We start from the raw sequence: 8,118 nt of genomic DNA on the forward strand, positions 1-8,118 counted from the left end.
CCAGAACACGGGGGGGAAGGGCGGGAGAAAAACCCAGGCAGCAGCAACGTCCGCAGGTCACAGTTAGTGCCGCTCCCACCCCCCGTGGCAGGAGAAGACAGCCGAGGTCACGGGGAATCGATCACAGACTCCAGTCGCCCACCCTCGGCAGGGCAAGGCAGACCCGAAAGAAAGCAGCTCCTTCCGCCTCCTCCATTCCCTTTGCAGGCACCGACGGACAGACGGACCCAAAAGGAAACAGCGCGGGCCCCCAGAGTGCACAACGGCCCGCCACCACCCCCTCCGCACGCAGGGAGCAGCCCAGGAGGGGGGGCTCGAGACGTCATCCCCCTTCCCCTCTCTCACCAGCCGCAGAAGTCTCCTTACGCCAGGCCAGCTGCCCCGGCCCGTCCCGGCTTCTTTGCTCCACCGCCACCGGCGCTCCGAGAGGTGAAAGGGGGAGTGAGCAGAGTAGCAGGAAGGGAGGGAGAAGGGGGAGAAGTCGCGCAGCCGCGCTGAAGCTAGAGAGGACGGCCAACGTTCCGACAGCGGGGCGGGCGGGCGCGCGCTGCGCGCTAGGGATTGACAGAGCTGAGGGCGCCTTCAGAAAGGGCGGTGCGAGCGCGCCCTAGGCGGCTCTTGCCGCCTCCCAGCTGGGGCGCGCGAGGCAAAGAACAACGGCGTTCCGAGGCTAGCGCTGCGCGCGCCCAGTCAGTCAGCGGTGGTTCACAGGGCGGCCGCGCCGCATACCCTCGCGCCGTGCGCCCCAGTCTCGTCGCGGGCCCAACTCTGCGGCCCGCTCTCGCGTCGGAAGGGGCGCTGCGTGCTACTCGCAGGGCGAGCCACTGGGGGCCCGGGTTTTCCAATGCAGCGGCTAAGCTCTAAGCAGGCAGCTAAAATAACTGGCCTAGGCTGAGCTTTGCAACGCCGACTGCGGGGGGGGAGGGTGGTTTAGCCGCGCGTCTCCTGAGCGGCGGCTATGCCATCCTGTCCCAGCCCATCGCCCAGAGGCGCCTGGCGGTCTGGGGCTGCGTTAGGGTGGCTGGTTATGTTGGTGCCTCGCTTCAGGCAGTTGAAACGTTGGCGTTCGTGGCTGTTCGAGGACATGCATGTCTGCGGCTTGTCTCTAGCGCGGCAGCACTCATGCCAACCCCAGACAGAGGCCAGAAAATTCTCAATCAGCCACTCCGAAAAGAGCACTGCTGTCCGTGAGATTGGCCTTAAGAGTCATGAGCTTCTGTCAAACGAGTCGGCCGCGGTTTTCCGTCTCTCTCCCGATTTGCGAATTGCCTCCCCCTGCAAGCCCATTACCGGCAGCTCTTGCAAATTAAAGTGCTGCAACTACCGTGGCAGTGAGGCGAACGCTTGCTTGCTTTCATGCAGTTGTGGAGCAAGTGTCTGCAGGTCCCATAACCTCTCTCCATCTCTGGCCCTGTCAGCCACCTGTTCCCCTAGTTGCCAAAGCTTGCGCGGCTCCGTGTGTAACATTTTCTGGAATTCTGACCAGGGAGAAAGTCACTCATGTTTCCTACCTGGTTATCTGTTACTGCTTGTCTCAATGTGAGGGACATTGGAGAATGGCAGGCATGGAGCAGCACAAACCTTCACATCCGCCCCCCAAAAAGTCAATAGCTATTGACTATCCCATTCCCCCAACCCCAAGGAAATTTGTGCCTGTCTCCTTTTTTGCTTGACCTTCTACTGTCTCTGGTCCTGCTCGACCAGTTATTTAATGGCCTAAGAAAGGGGAATTGTATCTCTGTATAAATCTGGCAGATAATACCAATTTGCTTCCACTTATATTGGCCTGTCAACAAGTATATGTCCATTTATGTAACTAGATATTGTCCTGTTAGTTTCCTTTCTATGTTTCTTTCATTCTGAATCTCTGTGCTGAAGCAAACCATAAAAAATAAATTGTAATTAAAATTAAATATATTTGTTATACGACCTGTCAGGGCTGCTTCTGTCTCAAAGATAGATGAAGGGTGCTTGCCTACAAGAGCAATGTGTTAGGGTTAGGGAGCATCACTCCAGAATGTTTAATAATGACTGTTTATTGGGAGAATGACTGGGGTTGGGTGGGGCAGATGTTTTCCAATTAATGGAAGCTAGTAAAATTCCTAGTGTTGGCATACATATCATTAGCTAGGCTTTAGGAAAGGGTGTGCAGGGATGTCCCACTCATGCAGTGTTCTATACTAGCTTTTCTCCATAGCACTGTGCTGGTACTGGTGGGGATCTTAGACAGGATCAGCAACTATGTGGATCCTTTAGCCAAAATTCTTTGCTTTTGGATAGTTCAACAGGTTTAAAGACAACACCATAGTTAGAACACATCATCTCTACATTACTACTTACATTATTGCTACCAGCATGTACTGGGGGAAAATGTTAAGGGAAAAGGCTAGTGCAGACAAGGCCTTACATTAGGAGTTAGTGTAATAACAGTAGATAAAATACTTATATGTGGAAATGTGATTTTTCAAGATCATGGTGTTCTTTGAACTTATTTAGTGTGACTAGAGAAAATTGACACATCCAGAATACAGACATTCCATTCAGATGAATTATTGTTCATATACTATAAGCAAAATCAGTAGAGTGCAAAGCTCAATTTCATGTCCCATTTGCACGCACACCCTTGACTTGCACAGCATCCAGGACCCTGGATCTGACCTTTAGAGTACATTTAGTTTCTTTTTAATTATTTGGCTTACTGAGGTGCTTGCTACATCCTTTTACATCTTCACCTTTTGCAAGTTTGTTTATTTAATCTTTTTTGACCTTTACATTTTAATTTAATTAATTTGCATCCTTCACATTGTCTTCACTGAGAAGCAATTTTCCCTGTAGCTATAAAGGCTACATAAATATAGCAAAATAATTAGTTTATCATCTAGAAAACTTTTGAGATTTTCCTTTCAGCGTTGTAATGCATGTAATCAATAGTTAATGACAATAATATTTATTGATAATGGTGCCAATTATTAATAAAATCAATTAAATTAAATTGTAATTCATATAATCAATTATAAATTAAATTCATTCATAATCATCTAATTTGTAGTGCATAGCACCAATTAATGCAGTTGACTGTTGATCAGTTATTTTGTAATTCAAACACCATTTATTATCAACATCAATGTGAAATCCATATCACATTTTTAATATAATGTATTCCCTATTAGGTATTTTGTAGTGCATACCAACAATGAAGGATATGATTAAATAAAAATTAATTAAATTGCAATGAAAATACCATAACACATTATTTAACATCTTTCATTCTTCCTTATTATTTTGCAGTTCATCTCAATTTACCTTTCTAATACAATAGTTGTAATTATCTTTATTGTGTTCCATTTATTTTATCTTTAAAATACTACTATCTTTTGCTTAAAATGCTTGTTTTCTATTTAAAGAATAGCAGTGCTTCCCAGCCATTGGTATTCATCACTAGTGCTGATGCATGAGTGTTTAGGGCCCAATCCAAAATTGAGTTAAGTCAGTGGAAAGACTCTCATTTACTTCAATAAAACAGCGGGAGTCCTGTGGCACCTTAAAAACTAACACATTTATTTGGGCACAGGCTTTCGTGGGGCGAAACCCACATCGGATCTGACGAAGTGGGTTTCTGCCCACAAAAGCTTATGCCCAAATAAATTTGTTAGGCTTGGTCTACACTTACCTGGCGATTCAGCGGCAGTTGACAGGAGTTACACAAGCTACGCAGAATAGCTTGCGTAACTCTCATCGACTGCTGTGCTTCTCTTCTGCACGCCGTCTTCACTGCACTGCGCCAACGGGAACCTTGTTCCCGTCGACGCTACGCTACACCACTTGAGGGGGTGGATTAACAACATCGACTTCTGGATCGATTGAGCAGGTCTTCACTGACCACTCAATCAATCCAGGTAAGTCAATCTGATGGTGGCAACTTTGCCGCCGTCAGTGTAAATGTATCCTTAGTCTTTAAGGTGCCACAGGACTCTTGCTGTTTTGCTAAAAACAGACTAACACAACTACACCTTTGGAACCCTTTTACTTCAGTGGGTTCCAGATCAAGGACCTGGAGACTGATATTCTAGCCTTTACCTTTCCTGCCTTCTTCATTAGCCTGTTTGATCCCTGTGCACTTCCAAATCCCCCATTCAAACTGTGTACTCTAATGGAGCACCACTAGATCTGTTTTAAGTATAAGACCTGGATTTGGAGCAGCTGATGCTCTATTAGGTAGCATATTATAAGGGCTGATCAGGCCTTTTTGGGGACACAGCAGGGACTGTATGGTACCTTGGGGCCCATTTAAGCTTGTGAGATGTGTAGTATCAGGTCTTTAATCTAGTAATCAGGTATAGCTGTCCAAAAAAATTTCAACCAAAAAAAGATGTTTGGGGATTTCCTGATCCAGCCTTTCCAGTAAAAAAAATAAAGTATTTAATTAACTTTGTTACTTGGAACTATTAATACATTGAATATATCCTAAATTATTAGGCATTGACACTCCTAGCTATTTATTAAAGTCTCAAACTTAAACTATTAATTTAATGTCATATAAGATGGCTCTTCTTAATATATCCAGATCCTCAAGCAGATAACTTAATTGATAGTTTAAATAAACTTATTGTGAGATAAAAAAATCCAGTAACATAATTAATGTGTTTCTAGAGGCATATAATTTTTTTTTAAATATAGAAAAAGACATTCCTAATTAAATTTCTTTTTATTCATCAAAATTATTTGCATTGTTCTTTATTTTACAAGTAAGCACTACAAATATCAGGTGACTAAGAGATAGACTAAAGATATACACTAAAGTAATTTTTCTGAAGTTTAATCAAAGTAATCCTTATTAGTTTAAAATGTATCTACCAAAGCTACAATGCCAATATCCTCCTATTATATCCACTAGGGGGAGCCACAGCATAACATGTTGCCAGGTACATTATGTGAAGGAGTCAGGCTGCTTAGTTAATTAAGAGTGTGTGGTGGGGTGGCCTATTCATTCCCCCACCCTGACCTCATGTCACAGTGCTTTAAAAGTAGAACTTTCTCTCTGGAATTGTAAATGGAATAGAACAATTGCCCTCTGTTTGGAGGACTGTGAAGGGAAGTACAGGTCTTCAGCACCTCCAGGAAGGACCCCATGGTCCACTCACTCACAGGGCAGCCCTGAAAGCAGACCCCACTGAGTCAAAAAGCAATGAGATTTTTTTGAGTTAACACCTAGAAATGTTTCTGACTTCAAGGAGGCATTTCCATCTAGGAGTTATTTAGGTGAGCTGGTTAGGCTCAGTACTAGGTTAAGGAGGATGGAGTTATGAACCAATATCTGGGGCAGAGGATCTGGGAAAACATGATGCTTGTGTATTTGTTTTGTCATATTGTAACTGTGAATTAGCATAGAAGGAATGCACCCAGAAACTTCTAGCAAGTTTGCATCATTTTGGTTAACCTACAGCTCCTGTAATATATCTGAAAACCTAGCAAGGCTTTGGTGTTTAAATCTTATCCTGCTGAGAACTTTTTCTCTAGCTAGTTAGACATTGGCTTTATCGCAGGGACCTTGCCTCAGGTCTTTATACTGTGTATGAACATCCCACTCTAATTTATTGATTTTAGTCTAACTGGAGTCAGCTTTAAAAACAAGCAAAGCAAGTAGCATCTGGGAGCCCCACATCCCATGCAAAACATGTAACTTGAAGGAGTCTGATTGCCTGTTGCCCTGCACCTTGTTTAGTTATTTATACCTGCGGAAAGTGGGTGTAACATGCTTCCATATTGTTTTAGTAGCATGTTACGCCCACTTTACGCTAGAATAAGTGATCACACAAGGTGCAAGACAGTCAATAATTGGGCTCGATATCTTTCTAGAAGCAGAAAGCGTAGGGCCAGACCTCTTTTAACAGGACTTGAAGTGGTGTGGGGACAACTCATCGTATGATATTCTCTTTCCAGAAACTCAGAACCTGGCAAATCTTAAGGCTGGTGCTGACCATTGGGTATGTGAAGTACTGTATTCAGTTAGCAAATTCCCATCTACCAACTGTGAACTGGTCTTTATGCTTTTTTGGGAAGGGGAGGAGGGTATCACATCTCAAATATTTAAGCATTTTCTAAAGCATAAAAACAACTGTGTTAGGGTCTTCAGTTGAACACAGTAATGCCCCCCGGAACATTTAAAACCAACTTTGCTTTTTCTTCTGTAAACAGCACAAAATCATTATCAAATGGTTCTGCAGCCCTGAATTTACAAGGCTGTGCCACAGTTAAAACACCATGTATATCTCTGTACGTGGTCAAGAACAAACTATATTTTATACATTTTGAAATGTAACTGGCTGTCCAAATTGGTAATTCGGTAGCACAACAGAACCTTAGAAGTTAGTTCTAGCAGAACAAATCAATACTGATCTGTTTTCACCATGTCAGTGTTATGTGAAACTGAAGCAGTAGCTTACTTTAATTGGTAATTAAAATTGGACAGAAAACATGCATTGAATATTGTTGCTAGCATAATTTTATCTACAGTGTAGACCTGGTCTGTGTGATATTCATTGGTTATAGCAGCAGATTGAGGATCAGGACTCATTAGAACAAAACCCAGCTCCTGTAGTGAGTCACTGGGTCAGTGGTTCTCAACCAGGAGTACGTGTACCTCTGGGGGTACGCAGAGGTCTTCCAGGGGGTACATCAACTCAGCTAGGTATTTACCTAGTTTTACAAGTGGCTACAAAGCAAGCACTAGCGAAGTCAGTACAAACTAAAATTTCATACAGACAGTAATTTGTTTATACTGATTTATGTACTGCATATGGAAATGTAAGTACAAATTTATATTACAATTGATTTATTTTATAACTATATGGTAAAAATGAGAAAGAAAGCAATTTTTCAGTACTAGTGTGCTGTGACACTTGTATTTTTATGTCTGATTTTGTAAGGAAGTCATTTTTAAGTGAGGTGAAACTTGGGTGTACGCAAGACAAATCAGACTCCTGAAAGGGGTACAGCAGTCTAGAAAGGTTGAGAACCAATGCACTGGGTGAGTTTGGATAAATAAATATTTCTGTGCTTCAGTTTGCCAGTCTGTAAAATAAGGCTAATCCGCTGACTGAAGTCTAATTAACTGCAATGAAGTACTTTGAGACCTAGGGTGGGAGGTGCTGTAAAAGTGCAAAGCAACATAATATAATTGAATTTTCATTTGAAATGCAAGACTTTCTCTGTTGAGATTCTAAAAGTATAGGAAAATGACAGAAATTTCCTTTTGTGTAGATCAAATAATAATTTGCCATTCTAATGTATTAGTACTAGATTTTTATGGGTTTTGGGTTATTTTTGGCATGTTGCAGATTTATCTATTTTAGAGCTTCATTCCTTACTCTTTAACTTGGAGTGTTACTTCTGTGTTATTCCTTTAGGAATTTGATTACCTTTTTATTATTTAGTTAGGGCTTTTAAGTTTAGCTCTCATTAGTATTGAAATAAAGCTAAATACAATGAATAAAGGCTTCTTGAGTTTGACTACGTATCAAAATTGCCACCAGTTTGCTTCTTTAGTCATATTGAGAAGGACTGGTGGATAGGAGACTCTGATGAAAAGTAGTTTGATTTTTAAATGTGCAATTACAACTTTGTGAATTACACACAGCTCATTGTTTGAAAACTCAGTTACAAAGGACTCTTGTGGTTGTGGGTCTAGCTCTTTCAACAGCGTTTGGCTAGTCATGTACAAACTTTCTTGAGATGTGATTTGCAGGTTGCAAGTGGCAGTTAGAGATAGCCATGTGATACCGTGAACATACAAGATACTTGTGCTAGCAGCCAACATGATCTGTGTCTGTCCAGTGGAAAAAAAAAAATTTGGTTCGGAGCCCTGCGGCGGGACTGGGATCCCACAGGCTCCTGGAAGCTCCGCTGCTATAATAGTGGGATCAGGTAAAATGTACTTTGTTACGGGCAGGATTTGCTGGGCAAAAAAACCAGATTGCAGTAATTTGCAGGAAAACACTTTAAAACTTTAAGTGAGGGATAGACAGAGATTTGATGTGTATTATAACAGGAGTTAAAGTATTTTTTACATGGTGTAGACATGATTTGTTTTATTTTTTTAATGATAAAAATTGTGTCTGA

At 42.2% G+C, this 8,118-nt stretch overlaps 1 protein-coding gene across 9 annotated transcripts in view; it reads right to left on the minus strand.

The window, feature by feature from the left end:
• Positions 1-566, minus strand: part of RABGAP1L (RAB GTPase activating protein 1 like) — a 483,894-nt gene extending 483,328 nt beyond the window's left edge. For all 9 annotated transcript variants that reach the window (XR_010917038.1, XR_010917039.1, XM_067532377.1 and 6 more), the window contains exon 1: positions 346-566. The gene's annotated coding sequence lies outside the window, so the exon portion shown is untranslated. The remainder of the gene's footprint in view (positions 1-345) is intronic.
• Between the last annotated feature and the right edge of the window lie 7,552 nt (positions 567-8,118).

The sequence above is a fragment of the Emydura macquarii genome, unplaced genomic scaffold, assembly GCF_026122565.2.
Source record: "Emydura macquarii macquarii isolate MOO-44397 ecotype Brisbane River unplaced genomic scaffold, CSIRO-AGI_Emac_v2 contig_3287, whole genome shotgun sequence".
NCBI classification, from domain to species: Eukaryota; Metazoa; Chordata; order Testudines; family Chelidae; genus Emydura; species Emydura macquarii.